This window comes from Cuculus canorus, chromosome 4, assembly GCF_017976375.1.
Source record: "Cuculus canorus isolate bCucCan1 chromosome 4, bCucCan1.pri, whole genome shotgun sequence".
Lineage (NCBI taxonomy): Eukaryota > Metazoa > Chordata > Aves > Cuculiformes > Cuculidae > Cuculus > Cuculus canorus.
Window position 1 is genome coordinate 46,257,947 of NC_071404.1, and position 19,483 is coordinate 46,277,429.

Here is a 19,483-nt window from a genome sequence, read left to right on the forward strand (position 1 = left end):
CGAAACAGGTAGCCTAATATTCTGTAGGGAGATTGGTTGCTATGGGTGGTACTTGAAAGGTGGTAGCATTTTTCACCAGCACCACTTTAGGATTGCTAGGCTTCATCCAGCTGTCTGTCGACATGGAGATCTTACTTGCATCTTGGATGCCTAGGAAATAGTCCTTTTATATTTGATAGCAGAGAAGAAAGTTAGCAATATTATAAGCCATTATGTTTAATTTTCCCACAGTGATTTTGTGGGGGAAGAACAGGGATGTTTTATGATCTTCTGAAAACAACTTTGAAACCAACTCAGTGCAAGCGCGGTAACCCCTGCAAGGTGTTTATGGCAGTAACATCCCCAGCCAGGAAGAATCTCACTTATTGGCAGTTCATGTGTAGACTTGGAGGCAATTCTTGTCAAATCTCTTACTTGTCTTCCTCAGGAATTGGGAGGTTATATTACAGATGGTAAATAAATAGAAGAGTTGAATAAATGGAGAACCAAATATGGTGTGCTTCAAAGGAGACCCTTCTCAAAAAAGTTTTAAAGGGGAATATGATAACTGAAAAACAAGGAAGAATTTAAATTTGTCCTTATCCTACAACCCAGATTGTTAGGAACAGCTTTGTAGCATGTTAATACTGAATATGTCGTCAAGTTGTGCCAGGTTTAGGCTAGATATTAGGAAATACAAACATACTGAAAGTGTTGTCAATCGATGGAACAGGCTGCCCAGGGAACCAGCTGAGTCACCATCTCTGCAAGACACGTAGGTGTGGCATGCAGAGACATGGTTTAGCGGTGGACTTGGCAGTGTTGAGTTTACACTTGGTCTTGATGATTTGAAAGGTTTTGTCCAACCTAAACAATTCTGTGATTCTGTATTATTCTTACTTTTTACTCCTTCTTAGCTTTCAGGAATGGGACTGAATGTTTCTTGAGCCGATTACTGTAGCTTCATTTGTCTTTGTCACAGAAAACACTGAAAGAAGCTGCTTCTTTTGGCAGCCAAGCAAATAGAAAGTCCAAAACTGCCGAGGTAGTGAAACCTCTGTACTAAGAGTGTATTTCTTTGTGGTTGGTGCTGATACACATCAGCACGAACTTGACCTGTCAAAGGAGAGAAGAGTTTTCATTTTGCCAGGGCTGTTAGTTTGGAGCTTCTTTGAGAACCAAAGGTATGTTATGGAAATATCTGAAAGTTTCCCACAAAACCCATAAAGTCTCATTACACTTGTTTACATTAAAAGGTCTAAATGCAGTTGTTCACACAACATTATCTGGTCACACACAGAATAACTGCTCTGCGACCTTTCCAATTTGGTAAAAATACTATGTAATTGTGGACAGGTTAACCCAATAGACAAAATAATAGCAGTTACTTTACTGAGTGATTAAAGCCCCTAAAAGAGGGTAAGTATATCCATTTTTATATTACCCAGCCAAAGAAAATAAAGACTATGACCTCAACAGTAGCTGAGATTTATGGGATTCTGATGCTTACTGAAAAAAAAGGTTTATATATCAACTATATGCTAGCTTAAAATTAATTCAACATCTGTAATTTTACATCTATATTGTAACTGTATTTACGTTTAAGCATGTTAATGTGAGACAGCTGCTGCAGCTTTGTACAGAGATGAAGTCCACATGATGAGCTGGTTTTGCATGCAACAGAGAGGATCTAGTACTATTAATAATTTAAAGTGCTGTAGAAAAATGCTATTTCACTGCAAAACTTTGTCTTGGCACTAGGCAAGCAGTTAGTTGTATCTTGCTGCAGGTTTTTCTGATTTCCACTGCTTCAGAGCTCAAGACTCTAGATGCTTGTTATCTGAAAAAACAGCAGAAATGAGTTACTTTCTTAACTGCTATTGGTAACGCATGTGAAGATGAGAAGCTTTTAAAGATTACCGAAGTGTCTGTCAATGACCAATATGTCCATGGATTAAATCAGATGATCTTTGAAGTTAACATCAGTAGTGCTAATTCGTCAAAGAATGCAGAGGAATTGCATGTAAAGTAAAGCAGACATGGTGCAAATACACTTACTACAGGATTTGTTCACTAAAGACTGCTTTTTGACACTTTTGCCTTTTGAGTTGAGTCATTTACTGTCACGTAATTATCCATTTTTGAATTAACAAGATGGTTTCAACATGAAATGTCTCTGACAGACACGCTTATATAATGAGTGAGTGTTCATTAAGGACTTAATTCTTCTCTTGAGTTCTGTTTAATTCCTGAAATGCTTTTTTTCCCTGGTACATTTGATACTTGGATGTTGGTGGCCTGAGTCTGTGTCCCAGACCTCCCCTAATTTGTTTTTATGCCTTTATTTATTTTGCAAAATACTATCAGTATTTAGTAGTAATTTATTTTCATTACCTTTGTCAAAGTTATCTCAATGTGATTGATTTGGGCATCAGTATCAGATGGAATACATGCCCATGTGACTTGGTTCACGTTTTATCACTGATACTATTGCCATTGATTGATGTTATTTTCTATACTAAGCATGAAATGAGCCTTGATAAAGGCATAGAGTCTGCATTCATTTTCCTTTAAATGCCAAGGTGATGACATTATAAAGCTAATGATCATTTTTCTGCGATTTTCCAGTTCATTGCTAGTATATTAAAACATAGTGGAATTCTTTGAAAGGAGAAAGATTATTAAGGGAGGGTAAATATACCACAGCACAGTTTGCTTTGAATTTGTTATTAACTATATTTTTATTAATTACCTATTAGAAATTGTGTAAGAGAATTTATTTGCAAAAAGTGTAGCTTAAAAATTTTGAAGTATCAAAGATATAATTCTCCTGTAATTAAAGGAGTCATTGAGACTGGAGGGAAGCTAGAGCAATTAGTAGTTAGTTTTCATGGTGTTATAGAAGATACAGAGTAGATTCCATGACAGAAAGGAGACAGTTGGAGGGAGGAAAATAGTGTTGAGAAAGAGACCTTTTCCTGCATGGTGGCCTGCGTGAAGGGCTTTTGTTTGTCTGAAACCCACAGGTGGTATAAGTGGTGTTGGTTTAAAAATGTGTTGGAGTGCAGTCATGGTTAGTTCAAATCAGTCCCTCAGGATTTCATGCTGTAACAGAGAATACTGCTTGTTCTGGGAAATGGATTTTGACATACATTTTGCAAATGCCTTTGTGTGCTACCATGATAATGTTATTAAAATCCCAGATTCCTTGTGCTGCAGAACAGAAAGAATTACCAGCAATGTTGCCATGGTTTTTTTTATCTTCATCACAGACGCTACTGGGTTTTATACTTTTTATCTTTGTAGTGTAATTTTATACTACAATTTATAGTGGAATTTTGTAACTTCTTTCCTGCCCTTTCTTAGAATTGGGTGAAAAAAAAATCACCTTAACTGTATTTCTTTACTATCCTGTCTCGTGGCTTTAGAAAGTGTTCTTATTTATTTTCTTCAGAGAGTTTCTACAGTTTTCTGTCTGCCCTTTCTTTGGTCTCAGTCTATCCTCCCTTTGCCTTTTTGTATATTATGTACTTTTAGAAGTATTGGTGTGTAGCCACATATTTTAGAAAAACAAATATTAACTTGAATTTGCTCTTGGGATTTTGAGTTTGTGTGTGTGGAGCTGTGCATCTTCTTGGAAAAGCTGTGGCAAGCAAGAGCCATGCATAATACTGATGTCAATGTCTTTACATAAAAGCTAGTTCTTCTTTCCTCCAATTGTTTCAGTTCTTTACACATCAGTAAAATTTGAATGGAATTTGCCTTTTTGACTTGTCCAGTTTACTCAATTCTTTTGTTTTAAACTTGTCTTTGTAGTGTAATTAATTTAGGTTAGTAAAATTTCTTTTTCTCTTGAACTGGAAAGGCTGCTTTTTTTTTTCCTCCTGCTGGTGGAAGAACCACAACGACTTCAGAAGGAGTATTTTTGGGCCCTGAAATGATCTTGGAAATTGATTTTATTTTTTTATGAATGGGTGAATGACTCTACTTTGGTGGAAATGGATCTTTACAGCATCAGAAAAGAAAGACCTTTGCATTGTGGGCTGTGAAAAGTGTGATGCCATGGCCAGTGTGATATTAGTATCGAGGCCAGCATTAGTGCAAAGAACTGTACTTCTTGGTACCCATGATGTGTATCTGTGTGGCAATCCTGTTAGGTCATCTGCTGTCGAGAAGGAGCAATTTCTTTCTTACCATGTAGGCTGCTTATGAATGTATGTCAATGGTAAAGTAGTTCTAACATTAAAGACGGCTCACTGTTCAAGAGCTTCAGCCGCTACTTACATGGTTACAGTGTTCAATTATTTCTAGATGTACTTTCAATCCATTCTACGTTTGCTTCAAAACAGTCATTTTGTATTGTCCCACCTGTGCTCCTTGTGCATGCAACATGCATGACATTACCAGATGTATGTTCAGGCTGGGCTGCTGAAGCGTTAGGTTACAGATGTGAAAGCAGCTCAAATGACAGAGTTGTGAATCTTAATGAAGCACGGAGGATGGTGGCTACGTGGAGATCATGTTTCTGTTTCCTGTCACAAAAAATGCATCTGCAAAACGCAGCAGTTGACTGCTCAAGTGTGCAGACTTCTCAGATTCTGTAAGTGTGCATACATGGAGCTGGTGGGCCAGATGAGCTACACTTACTTTGTGGTAGAGCGGGTGCTTTCCCACCAAAACCCATCACTCTCAGCATAAGTTATTCTTTCATAAATTTCTCAGGCATCTTTTTAAACACCTTTTAAGAAGAATCACATTTTAAAATGTTATTTTCCTGCATTTTTCCTTTTAAGATTGCTCTCCTCTCTTTTAATTCATATTGTTCACCTCTCTCTGAGAATTGTAGTTATTTGTATGTAGCACACATTCATATTCTTGGTGGGTTTTTTATGTTTGTTTTTTTCCCTTGGAACTGACTTTTTTAAAATGTCAATTTTTAATTTTAACTTTTGCAGTTAAGACACTTGATTTCTTCTATCTGCATGCCTCCCCCCCAGCTTCTCTGCTGGAGGTAGTTTGAGCTGCACAGGTGCCATGCTTGTTTGAGGCCACGTGTTCTTCCATTATTCCCTAATGTCAATTCATATTATTTAGTCTTTCTATCCGTTTATTTCAATCCTGCTCTGTTCAACATTATTGCATCCTACCTTTGAATCTACACACTGAATGCTTCTAGTGTTACAGTAAATAGTCTATTTCCAAATTTGAAACATCTGCCAATTAAGTGAGTTCCATACTTTATGGTGAAGTGAATCTAAATGTCAGAAGTTGCTGTGGAGGTATGGTACAGTGGTGTCTATTGATGCCAGCTCCCACGCTGATAAAGATCTGAAGAAGGTAGAGCAACCAACTTCATTTCTTCTTGGCAGAGGACTCTTGGCATATCAATTGGGCTCTGTTCTTGAAGAGACCACTTCATGCATTTTTGCCTTTCATGGTTAAGTAATCATTAGCAATGATTAGTTATTAGTCATAAACAGTGTTCCCACAGGCTCAAGAGACCTTACTGCAGTCCTGTGAACAGAAGCATAGATGAACATCAAGGATTACTAGATCATCGTCAGTTGAGAAAGATCTTTACTGGCACTGCTCCACCGTTTTCTAGAACGCTGTCAGAGGCTGAGGTTTCACATTTCTACAATGCTGACCAATGCCAGCCTCATACTTTGTCAAGGAGTGGGAGTTTTTTTAGTGCTGAGCGATGGGAATCTGCCACTCTGTTAGCCTAGCTTCTTCACTCAAGCTGTGACTGATATCAAATGGGAAATGAAACATTGCTATTGTTTGTCTTGGTCAGAAAATGATCAAAGGCACACAGTAGAGCAATTATGAAATAATAAATAGTTCAGAGTAGATATAAAATACAACATAAAATACTCCATTGAGCTGAAAAGGCATCAATTAAAAAATGATGAGAGAAAATTCTTCTGGAGTAGAAAATTTGTAGCTATAGCTTGTCTTGGGGAATTGTTTAAGATCTTTGGAGAAAGCTTAAACATTTATGCACATACCACAAGTAAAGATAGTTCATTCAGAAAAGTTTTGGAAAGAATAAAACCTTGACCTTTGGTTATTAGCCTGTTTAACTATTACACTTACGTTGAACCTTCATGGAGGAGGAGGAAAAAGAATAGGGGAAAAGAGTAGTTTATTGACTGTGGTGTTCTGTCTTACTTACTCTTCAGGCTCTGCTGCTGGCCATTGTCCAGGAACAAGGTCCTGGACTCAGTTGTTCTCTTCAGTATGGAAGTTTTATATCTTTATAATGTTCCTTCAAAAGCTACAGTTTCACTTGGGAAAGAAAGAAGGAAAACAAAAATGAGGCTATAATGTGTCAGGACAAACGAGGAAACAAGCTCTGATTCTGTGCAATGGAACAAGATCTCAAGAATAATACATGCTGATGTATTTACAAGCGAGACAGAAACCAGTAGTGCTGCAGCCCAGATATTCCCATTTTTCTGCTCTGTGCTCTCCATTGTCTTTCGTGTGGCTGAAATTTTAGCTGCTGAGATTCCCGTTTGTGTAGTTTAACAGGAGCCAGGTCTCCATAAGAAACTGTTTTAAATAGTTAAATGAAAAGACTGTTGCTATGTGTCTGCTGTATAGCTGCTGGTGAGTAGGAGCTGCCACTCTCTGTGGAGGTATGGAAAAGGGTGGGATCAGGGCTAGGGATGGAATAGCATGGCAGAGGTTGAGGAAAACAAGCTATTATTTTGACCAGAGGGTGAAAAGCTCCAGTAAAGGCAGCAGTGATTAACTAGCATCATAGACAGGTACCAATCATATGCATGAGAGATGGAAGCTATTGAGATCAGAATCTCATTATTCAGCAATTCCCTGTTCTAATATGTCTTTTTTGTTTCTCCAGAAAGTAAAAAAAGAAATAAAGAGCTACAGATTTAGCACATAGATGTGACAAAACTGCAAGGATCCGTTCAACTTAATAAGAATATCTTGTCTGTTCTAGTTTAAATACCATGCTACAAATGGTCTCATCCGTTAACTTGAGAAAAAATGAGAAAATAGAGAATGGATCATCTAAAACTGATTTAGTATTAGAGACATACTGTCTGAACATTCAGAGAGGCCTCAGTCCTCTCTAAACATATGGATGTACAAATTCTGCACACATCAAGTTGTATATACACTTCTTTTTGGAGTTGCTGTGTTTTTAATTTTTGTTTCTGTGGAATGGATACTGAAGAACGCTTCTGCTTGCCAGCACCATCTCATTCTCCTGATCGCTGAAGATGAAATTCATTCCAGTTAGCTGTTTTGATCACTGAAGGGGCTACATCCAAAATATTGAGAAACAGTCCCCAGAACAGAGTATTTCCTTTTTCTAAGAGAAGGCAAAAGACTTCAGAGAATTCTGGAGCTGAGCGATTGGACCTAGTCATCTGGTTTTCATCATTTTCCACTTCAAAACAGCTCTGACTTCTTCTTTGCAGGAAGTGTAGGAACAGTGTGGGACTCCAGTGTCCTCTTTGTGGAAGAATTCTTTATCAGAAAAAAAGGGATGCTTCCATCTGTATCACTGATGTGGCCAATTTATACACTGTCAGCCCTTCTTACTTCCTTCCCGGAACTTAATCCATCTGTTGCTTTCACTAATTAAAATTTTCTGCTAGTATACAGTGTGCTTTCTTTAGATAGTATACTATAAAATGTAGTGGCATTCTACGCTACTCCCATGTATGATGTTCCTTTTGTTATGTGGTGTATTTTGCAAAGACCTAAAGTTCATCAGATATTAGATCATGCTATTTAAAAGCTCAAGTCATGCAGCAAAAGGTATTAATGAATAAAGTAAATGGAGTTTCTAATGGATCAGATGTAATAGGTAATGGACCAGGATCCACTTGCGCTGCAGGTTTATGACCATAGTATTGGTAATGTTCCCTCTGTCTTTGCTTTGACCCGGTTAGTTGGCTCTGGACTCTTCTGGCCTGAAAATTTTTGTAACCTGGTATTTCTCAATTTCTCAGCTTTGCAGTGAGTATGGCCCAGCAGGATGGTAGGTGCCTGGCTCCCGATTTGATGAGAGTGCATCCATCACATTGTCACATGAAGTGTGCATCTGGCTATACATCCTGACTTGCATGCATGCATGTAATGTGGTAGTCTTGTGGTGGTCAGGTAACTGGGGTTGTGCACAGGGGCGATGTGAATGGAGACGGATTGTACGAGGAGGAAGGCTGGTGCACATCACAATTTCATTCAGACATCCAGCCTCATCTTCAAAGAGGGTAAGAGGTACTTCTAGCCCTGTAATTCTGAGAAGGAGCTAGTTAATGACCTAGCTATTACTACGTTCATTTGAAGATCTGTAGCTTATGACAATTATTTTCATCATGTAAGGCTTAGTTGGTATCATAATGTGTATCAAATAAATTTTACTAGCCCTTCACCTAACAGAGTTTTCATTGTATGCATAATAAGGATAATACTCATACTACTAATTGGGATTTGTTGTTTGGGATCAGGAAGTCATTTATGGTAAGCTCTGTTTTAGATATTAGAGTGTTTAAAAGCTTTGTCTTTAGAACAGCTTGTGTTAACTTTAGAGTGGTGATGACTTTGTGGTGCTTCTGCAAATCATTGTTTAAAAACATTATGGATCACAAGTCCTTTAACTTTTTGGGAGTGGCTCTGCCACCTCCACATATTCAAAGCTGGGCCATCTGAATCATATTTGTAAATTATGTAGCTAACTTAAATTGAAGAAACTGCTGGTTTAGTTACATACGTTTATTGTGCACTTGGTGAGCTTTGTATTTCAGAGCAAATAAAGAACTGAAGGCTTCTTTTCTTTTACACAGTATCCCAGATTTTGCTTCCTGTCATGTGATTGAGGATAGGATTTTGCATGTTCTGTGCCTTTTATCTTTCTGATGATTGCTTATTGTTGCACATTGTAGTCTACTGGCCTCTAAATTGTGTGAGCCTGGGACTCATAATGAAAAAATATCTAGAAACACAGAGATGCAGTGTTGGAAAGTTAGGAAACAAAACTTGTGTGTATATGAAAAATTGATTTAGAAAGGAGGAGGGGAGAAATATCTCTACTTTGTGTCAAGCTTCATTTCTGCAGCAGTCATTAGGAGTTATATAGATCCCTTGCTAATTTTTTGTCTACAATGAACAAAATACAAAAATATTCCTTTAAAGTGCTATGAATATGTTATTCAAGCTGTGAGTTTGGCCGTGTTCTAAGTTTTCCATGAAAGCAGAAATGAACTGGGAGAGCCTTCATCTGCTTACTTCCAAGTGTGAGTTAGCTATGATTTATAAGACTCCAGTTACATAAAATATATGCTTTCCTAAAGACAGAGTTTATTCTTATTTTTAATGCTTAGGGAAACAAAAATTTTACAAAGAGAAACTGAAAGTATTGTAGACCATATTTCTGAGAGCCTCATTGAAGTGCTCACTGATGATAATAAGACGTTATTAGTGTGATGTTGCACATAAGCACGTTAACAGATACTCCCAAGAAGGTAGGGTAGTAGGGGCCAGCTTTCTGAAGAGATTCAGGTTCCACAGCCTACAGATAATTTGCAGTGGGATTTGCAAAGTTCTGTTACTTCTCTGGACACAGGGACACCTTAAAAAGAAAAAACAACCCCACCCCCCCCCCAATAACAACAACAAAACAATAAACAAAACACCCCCCTCCTCGTGATTCTAAATGGTGAAAGGCTCCTTCAGCAAAATGATGACGTCCCTACCATCCAGAGCAAGGAGATGGAATCAGAAGCTCTGTGTTTCTGTCATCCTGGCTGCAGAAGGACATGGGAGGGTAGTCAGGGTTTGGTGTGTAAGCGAGCAGTAATCTAAACAAGCATTTGGTATTTGTTAATATTTGGCAGACTGTTTGGACCAACTTTCAGATTCAAAGCATTAGAGGTGCGAAGAGATAGAAAACCTTTGTCTGTTTATGCCGATGTGTTCTGTAAAGCCTATCTTGAAGTGGTGCTGTTGGACCTCATCATGCTGATCAAAACAAGAAACAAAAAATCATAGGGTGATGATAAAGATATTGCTTTTACCTGACCTAAATTAGTACCATCGGCACCAGTCATTACTAAACCTTTTTTTGCAAAAGGTTTTGTAAAAGATTTACATCCATTTTTCAATGGATGTAAACAAAACACCTGTTTTTCAAGGGTATATGGATGAAAGTAGGTAAGTTAAACAAATTTATTGTCACTTAACTCATTGACTCAGGAAGTAGTGAAAAGGATAAAGATTTGTAAAATAAGTATGGGTAGAAGGAAGCACACCACTAAATGAAGAAATAAGCAAACTAGAACAGCAGATCAAAATATGGTGCCATGAGAAATGCAGAAGAATCCGTCTAGCTTTGATTAACTTTGTTTTGGTTTTTTTTTTGAGGAGAACTCCTTCCTAATTTATGGAAAGGTGGTGACCAGTCAACTCTCTGTTTCAGAAAACACCCACATGCAATGCATGGAATAAGTGGGCTGTGGGTAGACCCTCTCTTGAGTCCTCTGGGTTCAAAGCAAGCTGTATGCTTTCTAAGGTACTGTTCTGCTAGGGCCCTTTGGGCAAGTAATGGTATCTCACAGGTTGTGTCTCTGGTGACAATTGCCCTTGAGTAGGCCTGCCATGCGATTCTTTCCTCTATATTAAACCACTACATTTACCCAGTAAGCGCAGAAGTTCACAAGTGTACTTGTAAGTGACGGTTTAGGCAGCCTATGCGTGGTCTTTGTTTACTATAGATGCGCAATAACAAACCCTTTTTCTCTGACAGCAAAATCAGTTTAAGAGATTTCTGACCTGGCTACTTGTTGACCCTTGCTTTTGTGACTTGGAAGTGAACTAGGAAAAGAATTTTTGAAATAATCTAGCTAAATACAGAGAAAGGTTCTTGGGTTTTATTCTGCTTCTTTAGTTGAAGGATTTAAGCTTTGTTCTTAGTGATGTTGTTCACAACATGGCTCTATAAGTAGTTGTATCAGTCTAGCCAGAAGGATTGGTCGGACTGTTGTCATTTGTGGCCAGGAATTAGCAGCTGAGACTGGTTTTAGGGCTTGGAAAACGTTTGCACAAACTTGTAAGTGGGCAGTTTCAGTCTGTCTTAAGCCCATGCCACTGCTGAAAAAGATGGCAAATGGACCAAATAGACTGACAGAGTAGATGATCCTTTTAGCAGACATTTTTGGGACATTTCCTGCTCCCAAAACACATTTTATAACCACTACTCTACCATGTAATAAGTGGGCATTAGCAGCGGTCCTGCTTTCTATGGTTTCAGACATCAACAACTTTATTTTGTGATGGTCTGGATCCTGTTAGTGTTTTAAGTGTGACAAGGGCATGTCTTCCAGATTGGGCCTGCCGTCCACACTTCTGAATCCTGGCTAGCGTCAATGGAATTTAGCTGTTTGTGCTATTTTGCATAGCAGCAAAGCTGAAGATATGTCAGGAACTAATGGGTTAAATAGGAGTGAATCGAGGCTCTAGCTAGCATCAGAGCAGAAATAGAAGATTACAGTGCAGACTGAAATGTCCTATTCTTTGTGGACCTGGACTTGGTTTGCTGGATAATACCTGATTTTCAGAGTAGGATGCTGTAATGTACTTATACTGTTTTCTCCTTTGTTAATTTTCATTTCTCTTGCTTTCTGTAGACTAACTGAAAGCAGTAAATCAAAGATATGGCAATATTTTTATTGGCAAGTTTGTTCCTTGTCATCAGTTATACACGTAGAAGAGCAGAGAAGGCAAAAAGCTAAAATCTCATAATTGTTCGTCAAGGAAGATACGTTTTCTTTCATTTACTTGTCTCAGGGAAGGTACAGACTATTACAAAAAATCAATGTTATTAAGAAGATACAAATCAGTGACCTTCTATGAGAGATTCATATATGAAATGGGGTTAGTCTTATATGATTTCAAAACCTTGAAGTTTATTAGGGCAACCACAACCAAAAAAAAAAAGCAGGTAAGCACAAAAACATGCATTTGCCAGACCATTTCATAACTGCTTGAAATGCCCAAACCAAAAGCCCTACTGTCGTTGAGAAACATAATGCTTACTTGATGTTACAGTGAAAAGCACAGTCCACGTGCTGTCATTGAGTACATTGTGTGATAATTGAGTACGTAATTGAGCACATTGTATGATGTTTTGCACCATGTAGTTAAGGAAGAAAAGTTCTCAGTTGTTCAGTTCTCACTCTGGTGGTTGTGGGGAACTCAGCTGAGAAAAAGTGAGTTGCTTTCCACACCTTTATGTTAAAGGGGTGGGGTTTGGTTGCTATGTTGTTTTTTTTTTTCCTTTGTGTCAAAGGTGGCAAGTACAGAAGGAACAAGCAGGGCAGGAGTAGGGAGAGCAGCTCTTCCTTTCCAAATGGGAGAGGAAGTTTTTATGGGACTAACCTACCCATGTACTTTCTAAGGGGCCTGACTGCCATCCCTAGTTATATGGTTGACATCTCCAGTGCGCAAGTTCTGATGTGTCTCATGACACCCATGTATGTTTGTGTCCAGCCGTCTCTCTGCTTGTGCTTAGATTTCTATACTTTCCATTTAAAAGTTGTTCAGATGTAGTTAATGAATGTTCCTAGTGGGACTTGAATTGAAGTACTTATGAACACTTTTGGAAAACTGATGACAGTTCTGGGAGCGACGTGGGGGAATTGGCATCTGCTGCAGGAGAGATTAGCAAGGTCGTGTCTGTGTAACGCTTGCTGTCAGTTATTGTGGTAATTACTGTGCTAACGGAAGTGGAAAAAAAAGCAGGAATATTTACATCTGATTAGCACAATGGAGACACTTTGCATCACATCAAGAACAAGAAGGCAGGATTTTGCTGGGGTTTTTTGAGTATGTGGTACCTCTAGTGGCTGGCAAAGTGAGTGACAATGCTAGTTGAATGTTCACCTTAAATTCCAGATGTTATTTTATTTCATGGCTTTCTGGATAGACCCCAGTTAAGGTTGAGGAGCAGGACTTTCTCTGTTGTCCCTGCAGCTGTTATTCAAGGACAGGCTGTTAAATATTCACACAAGTAGTTCATGTTCTTGAAGTCAAGGCTCATGCCTTTAGGACTGAAGCAAGTAGACCTGAAGCTTTATTCCTGTTTGTGTGCATTAAACCTGTGGTACCAGGGAAATGGGCAGCGATCTAGCATGCTGAGACAGATAAAAATCCAGAAAAGTAATGTATTTATTAAAACTCTTTTCAGCTTTGGAATAAGGATTAATGTCCACACTGCCTCAGGCAGCTAGAAGGTGAAGATCATTTGGTTTGTATTTTATATACTGTTTTCTTGCCAAACAAGGTTATAAGTAGGGGCCCTGAATTTAAGCTGTCTGATGATATGTGTTCTTGGCAGCTCATACGCTGCACCCGAACGCTTTTGAGAACAGGCACCTAAATGACTTATGAGAACTACCTGTAATTCGATTACCAGTACTTCTACAACCTCATTTGACTCATTTTATTGACGGCATGCCACCAACACAGGCTGCTCCTCTCCTTCCTTTCAGCAAGGGACCTATCATCAAGGTTTTGTGTAACTGATTTTTCCAAAGTACTGGTGGTCACCTGTTCCAGTGATGTTTGGGTTACTTACATGTGGAACTGCAGCAGTCATCTGGTAAGGGACTGCCATCAGGCATTGCTGTACTGCCATAAACAGGCCTGATGTCCTTCGATTCTTTAATTGGAAGGGTGTTGGATTTTGGATCGGTGGTGTCTACGGGACAGAACCATGCATATAACATTCAGCAGCAGCATAACTCTGTCACTGAACTGTTTTCTTTCAGTTTCCTGGTAGCTTCCAAATGTCTGCAGCCCTCTGTTGTGTCTTGTCTTACATGTTGATGATAGATATTTTGGAGTAGTGCAGTATGGTTTTATTAAGCCTACATTGTTTTCTTTAAAGCTGACTACTGGCAATTAACTTGCTTTTCGCAGTATGAGTAAAACTGAAAATATTAAACACACTTTTTATGCATAGAAGTAAATTCTGCCTTGCACTCTGACATGAAGGGTCCCCAGACAGATTTTATGGACTATGAAAGCTGCGTATTGCTTCGCTGAAATCAAATGGAGTAAATATGACAAAGTAGTTGGTATGGGAGCAATTTTTAAGCCCTGAAAAATTGATTTAATATTTTTTAATCTTATTTAATTGCTATTGGGGATGACCATTGCCATGAGTTATTTGGCCAATGTGCCTGCTCTTTCTCATTTTAGTCTACTTTTATTCTGTCAATCTGAAAGCCATGAAATTAATTCTGGTCATTCACATGTGAAATTCAGCATTGCAAAGCAGTCAGCTTTAAGGCTGCATACTCTAAATCCTAAAAATGGTCTTTCCATAGTATGCAAAATGCATGGCCCTGATTTTTTTAATCTGCTCAGTCAATAAGATCTTATTTTTCAATGTGGTTTTGTGTGCATAGGTAATTTCTCCCATTTTGTGTATAACTTTGAATATTTTCTCTGCTCTTCAAAATATATTCAGTTGTTATAAAGCAAGAAACAATGCCTAGGAGACAGTAAAGAAATCTAAATCAACAGAGAGGAACTTTATATTAATTTTTCTAAATGGCAGGGTGACACAGAAATATAGGCTTGAGCATTTTGAAGCAATGGAGGCAAGCAAACAAAAAAATCAAAATGAGGACTTTTCTCTTAAAGTGAATCGGAGTTTAAAGTAGTCTGGGCGTTAGGAGATGATATAAATCTCTATAATCTTTTTGTTATTTATTGATAATATTATTTCATGCCTGTAAAATATGATGCCAGACTGCCTGTTTCTGTGAGTTGTCATAGTTCCACTGAAGTGAATATTAGCCACTTAGGATCTGCTGAATATTTGCTTTCTGTTAGCTGTGAAGACTTTACCTACATTTAGCATAACATGGAACAAGATGTCTCTGTTCCCTCCTGTGTAAGTGTATTGCCAGCATTTTTTTAATTCGTTCAAACCTGCACATGTTATTTGATTAAAGTGGACATCAGTAAGGTTAATGATGCTTAATTACACAATGGTTCAGCTTGTTTAATTTTCTCTGAGATTAGCCACTCTTCCCATATGCAAATGAAGTTAATTTCTGTACTTCCAACATTGTCTTATTCTGTCTACTTTAATGACTGACTATTTTTTTTTTTTTTAATATATTCTTAAACCCTTCGGTATCTACCAGTTTCCACCATTTATTTTCTTCATGCATTAATATGTCTGCTTAAGCATCATGTTGATGGATCAAGGATTTTTTAAAAATTTTTCTCCATAATGTTTCTCTAGGTCCCCCATTTTCCTTCTCCTGAGAGGATATCTGTATTCTGACCCTTTCTTACTTTATTGTTAGCATCAGCAGGGCAGAAGAAACTTTCTCTGATGAGTTTGCAGTCTAGACAGCCTACACACAGTAAAGGATGTAGGCTACAGAAAGCATGACGGACTGGAGGAGTCTAGCCAGTACCTGTCCAAACCATGACTTTTGTTGGCTTTTAAAAACATTTCTTGGGGAAATACTTTGTCCTGTCTTTCCTTATTTCCAAGTTTACACTCCTTAATGCATCTTCATTTTAGTGTATGGAAAACATATTTAGTGAAAGAATGAAAAAAGCCCCATGAGCGTAACCCTTTTTATTTCCACCTCTTTCTTTTATTCTAGATCTCAGTCTCATAGTCAGCCTAACAGAGGTGTTATAGCTTGGCACTCTCTTGCTTCCCCCATCTCCCAAGGCATATAAATCCTTTCAGCTCTATCACCTCGACGATATTGCCAACATACGACACCCTTGATCAATCCACTGTGAAAATCCCTGATGCTGCCTTAATTTCCTCCTGTTTGGACTGCTGTAATTCACAGCTCTCATGCACTAAACTGCTGTAAAACCCTGTAAGACTGGTACTAGTGTGGTATAGTATCATAACCTGATGTGTTTTGGATGTGACTACTATGTCCTTTAATTTCTAAAATCTGTGGTAAATTCTTCCCTTCATCTGTATTTGAAAAACTTGAATTTGTTCGTGTGTTTTCACTGGCTTCCTCCTCCTAAATCAGCTTGCATCAGTAATAGTTAACTGCTCCCTTGACCTCAAGTGTAGTGCCATTCAATCTCGGCTCTCTCTGTTACAGTAAATTTTTCGTTCACTTTCAGTTCCAGTTTCTTCCCTCTTCAGATCGAAGGTTCCATGATGAGTTACTAAAAAAAGGATATTAAGTGGGCTGAAATTGAATGGATGAGAAGGACTTGAACAGGGAGAAAGGTCATACTTTTATAAATGGCAAAATTACTGCTACTTAGCTCTGCTGCCTGAGAAATGGTTGAAGTAATTGAAGTCGATCACAATTAGACCTTCAAATTTGTATTGATTTGAACGGAAGCATTTTTATTTAAATTAATCATTCATTATTCCTTTGCGTGTACTGTTCAGATTCTGAGGACTGTGTAATTTACAACACAGGAAACAAGTCACTGGACATAATGGGCTGAACTTCTAGCAATACTGTCGAATTTCACACTCATAATTAATCACCTATGCTCAACTGCAGACATACATGTTAGCGTTTACTCATGTAACTGCATGTAGGCACTGGGAGACAGTACCTATCAGTGTTATCACTCACATTAGATGTCAGACAAAAGAAATAAGTTGAAATACTTTTCTTATAAGGGCCAAGTGAATTAGTGTTCTGTAGCATCAGGGTGGCAGTGTACTGAGAGCATACTAGGCTTATGTTTTATTATTTTTTATGATAGAAATCACGTAGTGCAATGCAGGTGAAGTACATGTGTTGTAGATTTGATTTATATACAGCTGGATCTTTGTTCAGCTGAAGAGGAGCGTGAGTTTTGCCTTTAAGTTACTCAAAATCAGTGGTTGGGCTGGGGTCAGGAGAGGCCGCGTGTTGCACCTTGTGCTGCGGCAGTGGGATGCAAACTACAAGGGCATGAAAGAAGCATGAAGGGCTCTACATCCACAGTGCTTCCATAGAGGAGCTTTCTATTTGCAGCACCAGAAACTGGTATAACGGCCTTCAGTACTCTGAGAAACCATTTTGAAAAATAAAGGAGATACATTGGAGTATGTGGCAATCGCTTTCACAGTGATAATTCTTTTGAAATACAGGAAATCTCAAGCATCCCATGCGGAAGTGAAGTCCACAGAGTGCTTGAATACAAAGAAACAAACAAATCCCAAGAAAGGAAAAAACATCTAATTGAAATAATGTGTATTTTTTGGGCTGTCTGTAAAAAATTCTGACGGAAATAACTGTTTTAGAGTAAGTTTTAGCTTTATAATTTGCCTTGGCACTTCTTACGTGGTTTCCTTTTCCCCACTTCTGTGCTTTTCAGCCTTTCCAAGCCATATTTTCATTCATTTGGTTTTAATTCAGTCACAGTTTAGTATTATAATGCCAGAACAATTCCTCTGTGGGCGAAGAAGTGAGCACGGCTAGTCTTTAAAGCCATGTTTGTACTAGTAGGAGAAGCAGCCAAGGAGTGTTCTGGGGCCCCGAGGGCAAATTACCTGGCACAGCTTGTGTCCATGCAGCTAAATTAATTTACATCCCCAGAACAGGATGACCTCATCCAAACTTATTGCTAGAAATAGTTCCTGGCCTGACCTGCTTTATCTTTTTTAAGCCCAGCCTAAAACTGTGCCAAATGTTTATCTGCACGGGCAGTCATGTGCAGACCCTTGCTTTTGCTGTGCCTGTGATTGATGTCCATGGGTCTCACCTTATCGGCATAGGTGCAGGTGATGGCTGGCGCAAATCTCCTCTTTGAGCTCCTGCTAATTTTAACTCTCAGGCTTTGCAATAGTAAGGTTTCCGAAGCTTCATTAAGGTCTTCAGGCATTGTACTCGCACAGGTAGGCTAATGGAAAAAACATAGCATTTATCATGTTTGAAGTAAAGTGACAATTAAAACCAACTGAGGAGGAGAAATCCTTGAAGTATCTCAAGTAGTGACAGAAAAAAAAATCTGTTTATCAAATACTTATTTAACCAATTCACCTCTTGCCCAAAGAGCAGGAGTTTCACATGAGCATCCTCTTGACTTGACTTTTGGTGGCTGGTGAAGCAGCACAGTGGTGTCGTGGTACGGACACAGCTGGGCAGCCTTATTTGTTGAGCTCCCTGGGAGTGGAGGAGGCAGTGGCAGGTCTCTGTTGCAGCCTTGGCTGCTCAGGGCTGTCCAGTTGGATCTCCAGACTCTGAGGCTGGGAGCCTCTTCTAGCACTGAATAGTCTTCACACATCTTACCCATCTCCTGCCTTGCACCTGAGCAGAGAGCGTGGTATGCTGTCTTTCCGGTAACTTCCTCCTGGGCACTGGAAGGTGGCTGTTCAATTCCCCTGAAACTTTCTCTTCTCCAGGTTAAAAAAGCCCAGTTCCCTCAGCCTCTTCTCACAGGGCACATGTATGTGGTAGTGGCAAAACGTATTGCTAGAGCAATCATGTATTGAAATATTTTAAAGGGTATGTTGATTTCTGCCCACACACACTCCCTTGTGCATCAAAAGAAAGGATTTTAGTGTTAGAAAAGACTTTCAGCTATGTTCTGTATTAAATCATTGGGAAATTATTGGGTTCTTTTAAGTATTTCCTTGGCTCGTCACTGCCTTAATCACACATTCAAGTAAAGAGCATTGACGCTGCTGTGTGTATAATGCCTTGTGAGTCCTTTAAAACACAGCTGAGGGAGGGTGATGCAACATGTTGGAAGTCACCCCAGGTTTTCACAAGTTTCTGAAAGCATCTTATGTACACCTACCGTACTGGTCTAGTCTGATCCATTGGTAACACAAGAAGACTTAAGCATGGAAAGACTTAGCTGGAAAGAAAGGGAGGAGCACATGGATTTCACTTTATGCCCTGGATCAGTCACCCTGCCCCATGCCTACCATTGCCCTGCTCCAGCCTCTAAGTATCACCCAGTTAGGTTTTTTCCTGCCTCCCATTTTCCTGATCAGTAGGACTTAGTATACATATGTGTGTGTATATATATGTTGTTTCCCACTTCATGCCATGTGGTTGCAGAGGAATCTCTCTTTGAAAGAAGTGTTTTTTTAAACTATTTATTTACAACATTTGTTTGGGATTTGCAGAGGAATTCATGCTGATTTTTAGATTTCCTTAATACAGCTGAAAAGAAAAAAAAGTGTTAGGCTTGGTTGTCATTCAGCTGCTATGGCTACATGCAAGACTACGCTGGCAAGGTAATTAAGTCTCTTGCAGGGACTTACTGCAGTCTGTGTATCTCTTGCTTTGTGCTGTGCATTCATGTGACGGTTCTGTTTAGTTGTGTTCGTAGAGCTCTGGCTCCTCAAAGAGAGGACTGGAGATCAGCTTGCCCCTCCGGTCCTTAACTTGTGTGGATCACTGTGGCACCAAGCTCTCTTTCAAAGTTAAGCTCTGGGGAGTTAGAAAATACATTAGGTAAGAATGTCCTGCAGCACTTTTCTGATCTATGCGTCCTGTGGTTTTCAGACCTG

General features: G+C 38.9%; 1 protein-coding gene across 1 annotated transcript in view; it reads left to right on the forward strand.

Annotated features, from left to right (window-relative positions):
• The window catches only part of DCHS2 (dachsous cadherin-related 2), a 113,135-nt gene that overhangs the window by 26,723 nt on the left and 66,929 nt on the right, over nucleotides 1–19,483 (forward strand). The gene's annotated exons all lie outside the window — the stretch shown is intronic.